Source organism: Macaca mulatta, chromosome 8 (genome assembly GCF_049350105.2).
Source record: "Macaca mulatta isolate MMU2019108-1 chromosome 8, T2T-MMU8v2.0, whole genome shotgun sequence".
Taxonomy (NCBI): Eukaryota; Metazoa; Chordata; class Mammalia; order Primates; family Cercopithecidae; genus Macaca; species Macaca mulatta.
Window position 1 is genome coordinate 24,483,944 of NC_133413.1, and position 12,590 is coordinate 24,496,533.

At 41.3% G+C, this 12,590-nt stretch overlaps 2 protein-coding genes across 7 annotated transcripts in view; one reads left to right on the forward strand and one right to left on the reverse strand.

Annotated features, from left to right (window-relative positions):
* PEBP4 (phosphatidylethanolamine binding protein 4) overlaps positions 1 to 12,590 on the reverse strand; it is a 228,894-nt gene that overhangs the window by 104,233 nt on the left and 112,071 nt on the right.
* The window catches only part of LOC144330723 (uncharacterized), an 89,274-nt gene that overhangs the window by 33,544 nt on the left and 43,140 nt on the right, over positions 1 to 12,590 (forward strand). The window lies entirely within an intron of this gene.

A 12,590-nucleotide genomic window follows, 5' to 3' on the forward strand; every position in this document is an offset into this window, starting at 1 on the left:
TGCTCTGATTTATGTTTTTAGAGGATTCTTTTGGCTGCTGAGTAGAAAATGAATGATCTCCAAAGGCCAGAGAGGAGGTCAGGAGGCCAGTTAAGAGACTCGCAGTAGCATGTGAAGGATGATGGCATCTTGGATTAGGACGGCAGCAACGGAGACAGAAACAAATAGATGAGTTGGAGGAGTATTTTTAGGTAAAATCGGCAGGGTTTGCTGATGGATTCAATGGCAGGGCAGTAAGGAGGGGGATGGAGAAAGAGAAATTGAGGATGAATCCTGTGTTTCTGGCTTGAACAACTGGGCCACTTAATGGCACAGATAAGACTTGGAGAGGAAGCTGTTTGAAGGTAGACATTCAGAGTTCTGGTTCAGACATCTTGAGTTTGAAATGCCTCTCAGAAGACAATCAGGTATGCATGTCAGAGTCTGTAGTTCAGAGGAGAGATCAGGATTGGGTGAACAAATTTGGTAGTCATTGATATAGAGATGGTCTTTAAATCAGTAGAGCAGACACACAGAAGAAAAGAGGTCTCATGGCTGAATTGTAAAACATGCTAACATTGAGAAGAGGGGAGAATCAGGGAAAGGGGACTTTGGAGCCAAAAAGGTGGGGGGAATACCTGGAGAGCAGGTGTTACAAAAGCCAGGATAGAAAGCGTCTCAAGGAAGAGAAAGTGATCAGCTGTATCAAATGCTGCTGAAAGGTAGGGCCAGATGAGGACACAGATGTGACAATCCGATTTGACAACTTGGATATCACTGTTATCATGATAAGACCGGTTTCAGTGGAGTAGAAAGGACTGATGCTTGGTTGGAACAGGCTGAGCTGAGATGGGAGATGAGGAATTGGAGGTAGCTATTAAAGATGATCATAAAAAAGGAAGTTTTGGTAGGAAGGACAGCTGAGACATGGAGTGGCTGTAACTAAAGAGGAAAGAAGAGTCAAGATATTTTTTAGACAGAGGGATAATGTTTGTAGACCAATGCAAATGGTCCAGTATAGAAAGGGAAATAGGGATGACAGAGAGGAGGAAGGGGATTGTCACAAGAGCGGACTTTGAGAAGTGGGGAGGGGACAGGATCCAGAGTGAAAGTGAAGGGCTAGGTCTTGGGTAGAAGCAGAGGATGTGGGTTCCGATGCAAGAGAGTTGGAAGGTGAGATAGTGAGGAATGAGGAAATTGTCTTCCGATTGCTTCTATTTTTCAATGAGTTAGAGGCAAGTTCATCAGGGGAAGAGGGATTGTAGGAAGTTTGGGGACACAGAAAAAGGTGTGAGATCGTCATTTAAGAGAGTGAGAAAATGAATATACCACAGATATGTAGTAGGTTACTAGATAGTATTACATTTCATAATTGTGTGCTTTTTAACTGTTCAAGTACACGTGCTGAATATGTGGTAGTTGGGTTTAACTTGGATAGGGACTTAGGTGTGAGTATGATGGAAGAGAGGGAATTGAGAGAGAAAGAAGTGAGTAAGATGAATGGAGTAAATGGATAAGAGTCCTGGCCCTCCCCTTAACAGGGAGAGGCAGGCACACCCTGTTGTTCTAAATGCTTTCTGGTGTTCTAAATGCTTAAGCAGAGGAGCATTTATCAAGCATGGACGGGACAGGGAAAAGGGAGATTAAATCTCTCTACCCCAGTAGTCCAGGAAGGCTGCAGAGTTGTCTTCTGAGCTTAATCTCAAAGGCTGAGCAGGTAAAGTATCAGGAAAAGCACTCGCTAGGAACAGGTAAGGGTGTGTGCAAAGGCAGTGGTGGGTGTTTGGGGAATGGCTGGGCCATAAGGCATCTGGAAAGAAATAGTAGGTGACAAAGTTGAAATGGGTATTGGGACCAGGGAACAGAAAGCTCTGCACGTCATAAGTTGCTTAGAATTTATTATGCAACAGGACCCACTGAAATTGTTTGAACAGGCAACTCATATCATCAAACGTGTGCTTTGGGGCTGGGCATGGTGGCTCACATCTGTAATTCCAACATTTTGGGAAGCTGAGATGGACTGATCGCTTGAACCCAGGAGTTCAAGACCCACCTGGGCAACTGGCAAAACCTTGTCTCTACAAAAAATACAAAAGCTAGCCAGGCATGGTAGCCCATGCCTATGGTTCCAGCTACTAGGGAGGCTGAAGTGGAAGGATTGCTTGAGCCCAGGAGGCTGCAGTGAGCTATGACTGCACCACTGTACTCCAGCTTGGATGACAGAGTGAGACACCGTCTCAACAAACAAAAAATAACACATGGGCTTTAGGAAGGCACATGATGAGACATGATGAGGATAGAATAAAGGATGAAAAGCAGAGCAAAAAATCCAAACAAACCCTGAAAACTGCAATACTCCGGAGAAAGACCACAGGGATTTCCATTCAAATAGTAGTAATAGAAAGGAGAGACATGTGTACTGCAGAACTCACAGCATGAGGTGACCGGGTGGGGCAGATGTGGGAGAGGAAGAAGCCAGGATGACTCTGAGATTCTGTCTTGGGCAGCTTGGTGATAATAGAGCCGTGGATATTAGGGGTAGCAAAGTCAGGGGACAGTGAGGCAATGAGTTTGGTGTTGAAACCTACAGGGAGAGATGCCCTTTAAATGAGGTTGGAGCTCTCTCAAGACTTGGCAGATGGGCTGTGGACATGGAGAGGGACGAATCTATAGATTCATGGATTGTCCAGGGAGAATCTGTAGAGTGAAAAAGAAAGAAAGACTGCGGTGGAACTTCAGTACTCAAAGGGGGACAAAGAAGGGAGAAAGAAGCTGAGGAGAAGAGAGTTCGGCAGAGAGCCAAGGGAGTTAGTGTCATGGATGCCAAGAGAGAAATGAAGGAAGGGATAAAGGTTGTGTCAGTATCACAGTCATCAAGGCAGATGAGGGCCACAAAGTGATTGTTGGTTGTGACAATGAGGGGATCGTGGACACCTTAAGATGAGTAGTTTAGAGGTAAAAATATTGACTGTTGGATTTTAAGACCCAGAAGAAGCCGTAAACCACATACTAGAGGCTATAGGAACCTAAATCAGAGAATGAGAAGATAAACCCAAGAAAATCTCCAAGGACTCAAAAGAAAAGAAAATAGTAACTGAAAAAAAGGAATATATACAAAAGTGTGTTTGTGTAAAATCCCAATAGAATCCCATAAAGAGAAAACTGTACATAGTATCTGATACATCCAAGAAATTAGTAAGAAAATAAAAAGAAATAAAGTGTAAATATGGTAAAAGAAGAAATGAAGAAATAAAGAAATAAAGTCATATACCCTCTCTCTTTTCCTTTCTTCTTCTTGTTTTTGTTTTGTTTTGTTTTGTTTTGCAAATGACATGATTGTCTACGTGAAAAATTAAAAAAAAATCAACTGGAAACAAAAGTAATATTCTGTAAACCATTACAAATCATACACAAAACTGGTACTTTTTACATATTAGTAATAGTCCTAAAGTATACATTTAAGATCCCATTAACAATGGTAACAAAACATGTAAAATAAGTAAGAATGAACTTGATGGCAAATGCAAGATTATACAAAGAAAACAAAAACATTATTGATGCACATAAGAAGGAAACTTGAATAGATAAAGAAATACAATGCTTTTAAATTGAAATAATCATTTTGCAAAAATGTCAATAAACCTTCAATTAATTTTTTAATCTAGCACAATTCCAGTCAAAATCCTAAATATTCTGTGAATATCACAGAATAATTCTAAAGGTCATAATAAATGTAAAAAACAAGTAAATAAAAGAAAAATAATTATCCAAGGCAATATTGAAAAATATAAAATAGGGATGGTATTAATTTTGGAGATATTAATGTATCTTATTAAGCTACAATAAATTAGAACAATATGATGTTGATTAATAAAGTAAAGGAATCAAAATAGAAAATCCAGAGAGAAAGTCAAGTTTTCAATATATGTATATTTACTATATGATAGTTATTTAAAATGTTATTTAATATATGACATAGTTATTTCAGATCAGTGGGGAAAAATAGATTATTTTATAAATGTTATTGGGAAAACTGGCTCACTATGTGGAATAAATAAACTTAGGTCCCTATTTCTTTCAGACACCAGAAAACTTCCTTATTTAAATATGAAAATGAAAAACAAGCTTTAAAACTGGTTTGATAACATAATATTAAATTTATGCAATAGAACACTCTGTTAGAGTTAGATCCTTATATACTCATATAAGAAATTATCTAAAATATACTAGTATGTGAAATAAGTTACAGAATAATGTGCATGATGTCTCAAATGTGCAGGAAAACTTTATATATCTAACTACATATATATATCTTTATAGATATATTTGCATATGCATAGAAAATGTCTGAAAAAATACACACCAAACTGTTAACAGTAAATGTCATGAAGGGAAGATTGATATATCTAACTAGATATAATTTTGACTCTTTTATATGGCAAAAAAAGTCCAAAATAAAATTCAAAGACAATAAACTGAGGGCAAATATTTGCAATATGTATGAAAAAATGTGAATATCTTTAATATACAAAGTACTCTTTAAATCCATAAGAAAAAGACTAATAACTCAATAGAAAAATGGATGAACAGCATGAGTAGGTAACACATAAAATAAAAAACACAAATGATCAAAAGCCGTATGAACAAGTTTACTAGTCATGAAAGGTAAGCAAAGAATAAAATAAGATCCAATCTTTGACCATAAAATTAACAAAAGTTTTAGTGTTCATCTCCAGAGTTTTTAAGGTATGTAGAAACAATGGGTAGATAGCCAAATCCTGTGAATTCTATGTCATTGTCTGTTTTTTAAAAAAGGAGAGAAGACCAAAACCACATATCGTACACATGTATATGACTCTATGGAAAGAAAACTAGAAAAATAGAACGTTAAATGCCAACTGATGATCTCTAAATGATGGGCTAATGATGAACTTTATTTTCTTCTTTGTGATTTTTTGCATTTCCCAAAGTTTCTGCAATAAAATGCATTGCTTTTATACTTAGACAAAAAGATTTGCACTCAAGGAAAAAAAAGTCACGGTGAGAAGTCCCAGAACCCTCATTCTTCTCCTATTTGAACAATAGCCAGGGGAAGTCTTCTCAGTGGCAGACTGCTCTCCCTCGCTGCTCTGATGTTCCCTGTGGCCCCTCCTGTCCCTAACCCTACACTGCTGCCTGATTCTTTAGGACAGCACTCCCCAACATTTTTGGCACCAGGAACTGGTTTCGTGGGACAATTTTTCCACAGATGAGGGTGGGGGGGGGTAGTTTCAGGATGATTCAAGCATATTACATTTATTGTACACTTTATTTTTATTATTATTACATTATAATCGATAATGAAATAATCATAAACTCACTGTAATGTCGAATCAGTGGGAGCCCTGAGCTTGTTTTCCTGCAACTAGATGGTCCCCATCTGTGGGTGATGGGAGACAGTGACAGATCATCAGGCATTAGATTCTCATAAGGAGCATGCAACCTAGATTCCTTGCATGTGCAGTTCACAGTAGGGTTTGTGCTCATGTGAGACTCTAATGCCACAGCCAAACTGACAGGAGGTGGAGCCCAGGTGGTAACAGGAACAATGGGGAGTGGCTGTAAATAGAGATAGAGACTATTTTATACTTCTGTAGGGGTATAGACCTAGTAAAATGCCAGCCTTTAATAGGTGCCCATGAATTCTTATTATACCATGGATTGGTGGGTCTTAGCTAAGTCCTCTTTTCTGGCTTTCTCCTAAAAGATGAGGGTGCTGAGCCAGGTGATCTACTTGCCCTCAGATTCTAACACCTATTTGGTAGATTCTGAGCTATCTAGACACACTATAAAAATCAGACTGCTTATATGATCCAGCAATCACACTTTGGGGGATAGAAATCCGGGTGTTACTGCAGCACTATTCACAATAGCCAGGATGAGGAAACAACAGGATGCCTATCAACAGATGAACAGATAAAGAAAATGTAGTATATCCATACAAAGGAACACTATTCAGCTTTAAAAAGGAAATACTGCAGTTGGTGACAACATGGATAAACCTCGAGGTTATTATGCTAAGTGAAACGCGCCAGTCACTGAAGGACAAATATCGTGTGATTCCACTTACATGATGTATCTAAAATAGTCAAACCCACAGGAGCAGAGAGGAATGGTGGTTGCCAGGGATGGAGTGGGATGGGGAGGGGCATGGGGAGTTGCTAATTGATGAGTATAGACTTTCAGTAATGAAAGAAATTCTAGAAAGCTTGGTGTACAATATTGTGTCCATAGTGAACAATATCGTATTGTACACTCAAAAATCTTTTGAGTAGATCTCAAGGTAAGTGCTCTTATCGCAATAAAATAAAATGAAAATAAACTAATCCCACTTGAAGAAGGCAGGATGAAATCCAAGTTCTTTCCAAAGACACTGCACATCTAGAAGCATGACCGCACGCTCTGCTGGCAAGGCTGCGGGGAAACTGAGGCTGCATGCATTGCTATAGGAATGCATAATATGAGTGATATGCCTTTTGACTCAGTGATCCCATTTCTGTGATTTTTCCAACTAAAGATATCTGCACACTTATGAAATGACTTGTATATAAGGTTATTCATTTCAGCCCTGTCTGTCACAGTAGAAACGAAGTGAAAATTGTTGGAAATAACTCAAGTGTCCATCAGCTGGGGATTGGTTGATAAATAATGATAAGTACTCACAGTGGAAAACTTCGTAACTCTAAAAAAAAATGATGATCTCTAAGATCTGATATGAAAAGCTCTCCAGGATAACTTTAGTGTAAAAAGCAAGGTACAGAACAGCGTATCTATTATTTTACTTTTATATAAGGAGAAAATAAGATATTTAGTCACATTTGCTTGTATTTACATAAGCAAACTCTTGAAGGGTGCTTAAAAAACTAACAGAGGCTGTGGGTGGTGGTATTGATATGGGTAGATGAGATAGATACATCTATATGTGTGCTCTATCATACTGATTTTTAAAGCCATGTGAATACATATTACCTGCTAAAAATAAACCAAACTTATAAAATAATGTGGAATGTGCAGCAGTCACATAATATTTTGGAGGTGTATCATCGTTATCCTGGAGATATCAGTCTCTAGTGCACTTTCACTGATGCTGAGAGGTAAAGAGGGATGGCCTTGTCCATTTGCAGCAAGGAGAGCTTGGGGAATCCTCATTCCACTTTTGAAGTTTATTTGGGGGAAGGGCAACTGCTGGAATAGGACTCTGGGCACTATGGAGCAGGGCATGAGCAAGGTGCAGGAAGCCACACTAACAAATCACAGTACTTTGGGATGATGATGATGACACAGAAGCAGAATTAGATCTGGATTTGTCTAGATAAAGTTTTAAAAAACAGCTATAAGGAGGCATAGTTTACATATAATAAACTTCACCCCTTTTAAGTATACATTTCAATGATTTTTTAAAAAATTTACAAAGTTGTGCCACTGTCACCATAATCTAAATTTAGAACATTTTTATCACCCCAGAAAGGAATCTTGTACCATGTGTGCAGTCATTCCCTATTGCCCCCGCCAGCTCCAGGCAACCATGAATCTACTTTCTGTCTCTGTAATCTCCTTTTTGCCCTTCCTGGACATTTAATATAAATGGAACCATAATGCTTGTTTTTTTGTGTGTGTGCTGGCATCTTTTACTCAGCATAATGTTTCTGAGGTTCATCCATGCTGTACATGTATCAGTACTTCATTCCTTTTTATTGTTGAATAATACTTCATTGTATGGAGAGAGACCATATTTGTTTATCTAGTTGATGGACATTTGCTTTATTTCCACTTTGGCTATTGTGAATGATGCTGCTGTGAACATTTTCTGTAAGTCTCTGGGCAAATACTTGTTTTCAATTCTCTTGGTTAGATGTCTAGAGTGGAACTGCTGGGTCATACTGTAAATTTATGTTTAATATTTTAAGAAACTACCAAACTGTTTTTCAAAGCAGTTGCCCCATTTTACAATCCCACCAGCAGCGTATGAAGGTTCTAGTTTCTCCACATCTTTGTCAACACTTATAATTGTCTGTCTTTTGATTGTGGCCATGCTAGCGGGTGTAAACTGGTATCTCATGTTTTTAATTTGCATTTCCCTAAAGACTAGTGATGTTGAGTTTTTTTTCATGTCCTTATTGACTATTTGTATATCTTTGGTGAAATGTCTATGTCAGTTTCTTGCCCATTTACAAATTGGATTATGTATCTTCTAAAATTGGATTATTTATCCAGAAATAATTTTAATAGATGTGTCCCAACTGGGAGTAAGGGAAAATGGAGGCAGCAGGGTAAGTAGAAAGCAAGATGGCAGCAAATATTTCCATAGATAGGAGAGGGGCTACCCAGTTGGAACTCTGCTCTTATCAGCTGTCAGGGCTGGACTTGCCTCATTCTTGAACTTCTGGTTTCCAGCCTCAATCCCCATCTGTACATGGGGTTGTACAAAGCCTTTCCCACTCCTGCCTTCCCAGCTATCAGTCCTCAACCACATCATTGTGCCTGAAATGTTCTTTTCTTCTTTGTCTCTGAGCCAGTCCTATTTTCCTCCTCTACCTCTAAGCCCTTCCATTCTTTGCTCTGGAGCTGCCACTGACAACAAGCCATCTCCCCTCCATCCTCTCTCTCCAACAATTGCTCTCTACCTCTTTGTGTTCTCCTGGTTTTCCCCTGAAGATCCCCTTCCCCTCACTGCTCTCTTGTGGTATGTGTTCTCTCACATCCCATAAACTCCAGAGTCAGGAGGTTGGGTAGACGCCATTGCACCCTGGTGCCTTCTCTGTGACACAGGCCATTAGTTGAATACATCCTCTTTCTGTCTTGGTTGCTGTCACCTATGACTTCTTGGTTGCTACATTCACCAAAGACAGTGTGGCACCTGCTCCTAGTCTCCTTCTTGTCCTTGAGTCTTGCTCTTACTCTGGTGAGTTTAGCAAACATGTGGAACACTCACCCAACACCATGACCTCTCTGGTTCCTGGGTCTTTCCATCTCAGGCAATCTTTCCCTCTCTATCTCAACCATCAACTTCCACAGCCACACCCTGAAGCTGCTTGTCATCCCCCAAACTGCTCCACCTCCAAAACTCACTAATTCTAGCCATAACCCCCTCTCTCTCCAGCTTGCTTCTTCAACTAAGTCTACTGGGAGTAGTCTTCAACCTCAACGAGGACCTCCAGGCCACTGATAACTCCTCTCTCAAAGCCCATCAGTGGGAGCCGATAATTTTGCATAGCAGTGATTTTCTTCACTTGTGTCTTAATCAACTTAAGTGGCCAGAACCTGAATTCCCTTGTTCTCTGTCATTTGAACATTTTCCTGACAAAACCCCAAAGCTGGGTAAACCCAGCTTTCCTTTACTTCCGTGTATGACCTGAGCAGTGAGTGCTGCAAAGGAAAGTCACATTACAGAAGAGATTGGCCCCACCCTATAGTTTTGGCTACCAGCTTCATTACAGGCCCTGAGTGCCACTCCAAATTTCTCTGGTCAACTTGCCCTCCCACCCTTACTCATGACTTTCCAATATTTCAAGCCTTCTCCAATATCCCTAAATCTCCAACCTGCAATCTCCCCTAACTCCCCTGACCCCTCTCTTATCAGGTAACATTCTCATTGATGACTTCTCAGAGGAAATTGAAGCCATCAAATAGTCCTTCAAGATCTTCTTCAAGGTTTGCAACCCCCCAGTGCATCTGCCCCCAACCTCTTCTTCTCCCCTCCCATTGTCTTAGAGAAACTGAGTGGCTCAAGCCCCAAGAAGGAAGAGATCGCTTCCTCTGTCATGCTTTGGATCCTCTCCCCATCATCAGCAATACCTTCTCTCTCTTGAATATTACATTTTCCTTTTCCTCCTCATCATTAAAACATGACCAAGTCTCTTTCATCTTTAAAGACATCTTCCTTGGCCCCATATCCTCCCCTGCTTTTCCCCTATCCTTGTCTCCTCCCTGCTTCACAGACAAAATCCACGCAAGAACTGTCAACACCCTCAGCCTCTGTTTCCTTACTTCCCACTAACTCCTTAATTCAATCTGCCCCCATCGCTTCTGCTGCAGCCCTTGCTAAGATCACCACCTCCATGTCACCAAATCCAATGGATGTTTTCCAATCCTCATCACACTTGGCATCTCAGCTGCAGTTGACATGGCAGCCCACCCCTTCTTTATAGGAATACCTTTTTCCCATGACTTCTGTGCTTCCATCCCATTCTTCTTCCTCAAGCCTTTTTTTCCCCACTGCTGGGTCCTGGGCTGTCTTTAAAAAATTTTTTTTTTTTTAAACAGAGTTTCACTCTTGTTGCCAGGCTGGAGTGCAGTGGTGCAATCTCAGCTCACTGCAAGCTCCACCTCCCGGGTTCAAGTGATTCCCCTGCCTCAGCCTCCCAAGTAGCTAGGATTACAGGCAGGCACCACCATGCCTGGCTATTTTTTTTTTTTTTTTTTGTATTTTGGTAGAGATGGGGTTTCACCATGTTGGCCAGGATGGTCTCAATCTCCTGACCTCATGATCCACCCACCTCGGCTTCCCAAAGTGCTGGGATTACAGGCGTGAGCCACTGTACCTGGTCAGCTATCTTCTTGTGTCACCCTAACCTCCGTCTCAGGAACATAAACCCACAGCCACATTTATTTCTCTAAACTAGAGCTCTCCTCTGAGATCCAGACCCTATGTCCAATGACCCACTTTCCATCTTCCTTTGGCTCTTTCAGAGCACCTCACACTCATCACGTCCAACAACATTGCCTGGTATTTCAGAGTGTCCTATCTTGGCAAATAAAGGCACCCTCCATCTGGAAATGCAAACTAGAAACCGGGGCACCATCTTTGCCATGCTCCTCCCTCTTTTCCTCCTCTTCCAATCCACCACCAATTCTTATCAATTCAGCCTTTCAAACAGCTCTCAAATCCACCCATTTCGCCCGCATCACCACTACCACCACATCAACCATCATCTTTTGTCTTGGCTACTGGAATAGCCTCCTAACTGGTCTCTTTGAAACCCTAAGCAATTTTCTACCCTGATCCAGAGTATTTTTTTTTCAAAACACAAATAGATCATGTGATCCTGCTGCTTAAAATCCTTCTCTGGCTTCCCTTGGATCCTTAATGTGTTCTACAAGGGGTTGCACAATTTGACCCTGCAATCAGCCCACTGTCCTTGTCATCTTGTACACATTCTCCTGCACTCTCTATTCCAGTTTCATGGGCCTTCCTATTTCTAGGGTTCACTCTGCTCCTTCCCCACTCATCACCTTTGCATATGTTTTCTCTATGTCTAGAACACTCCATCCCTGGAACTAGTTAACTTTCATTCATACTTCAGAATTCAGTTCAAGGTCATTTCTCTGGAGAAGTGTTCCTGAGCCCCATTCTAGGTTATGTTCCTTTGTTAATCATCCTTGCATTTCTTTCACTCTGATGCTCATCTCAGTTTGTAGTCAATAATACATTAATCAGCATAGTTTTTGATTAATGTCAGTGTCCCCCACAAGAGTATGACCCCCTTGAAAGGAGGGATGGCGTCTATTTCTGCTTGCCATTATATTCCCAGTAGAGCACAGTGTCTGCACACAGTAGACACTCAATAAATATTTTTGAACAAATAAATTATATATTGTGCGTGGCCCAGGTAGTTCCATTGTTCGTTCGTTCGTTCGTTCATTCATTCATTCATTCATTCACTCACTCAACAAGCATTGACTGAGCCCTTTTCATATACTAAGCACCATGCTAGGGGCTTGGCATAAGAGATGAGAGAGGCACAGCCTCTGCCTTTGAGGACATAGTAGCCTACTGGGGGAGTTGGATATGTGTGCAGAGGGTCCAAGGACCTCTGTGCTGTAACCAGGCATATATCTAGCACTGGAGAAGCAAACCTAAGGAGGTGATGAGCCCTGCTCATGGTGACCAAATAAAGACCTGCAGAGGATGCTACCACTGAGCTGAGCTGGTCCTGAGGAGTGGAGTGTGCCCAGGAGGGAAGGCCATGCCTGGCAAAGGAAGCAGCACATCCACAGGCAGGGAGCAGCATGTTGTGTAGTGTGTCTGGAGGGTGGAATTCACAAGGCCAAAAGGTGAAGTGGAGTGGCAGTGAATGAGCCTAGCAAGATTGATGAGGGCAGATGAGCATGTGCCAGAAGAGGTTTATAGATGCAGGGGGTGGGGACAGGGGATGAGTAGGGGGTGACATGATCGGGGTGGATTGTAGAGAGAGAATTCCTGCATATGATGCAGTGGGGGTGGATAAGAATGGGCACAATAAAGGCCAGAGGGGGCTAGCAGACCAATTCGTATGAGAGATGGGTCAGCATGGCACAAAAGTGGTCATTCCTGGAGGCAGACCGGTGTGCCACACCCTCTGTAGTGCAGCAATGCTGACAGGGGCTGCATGTTTGCATCTCCAAAAATGCATATGTGGAAGCCCTACCTCCCAAGGTGATGGTATTTGGACATGGGGTCTCTGGGAGGTAGTGATGAGGGTGGAACCCTCGTGATGGGATAGGTGCCTTCATAAGAAGAGATGCTAGATAACTCACTTCCTCCTTCTCTCTCTGTGGACACACAGTGAGAAGGCTGACTACAAAGCAGCAAG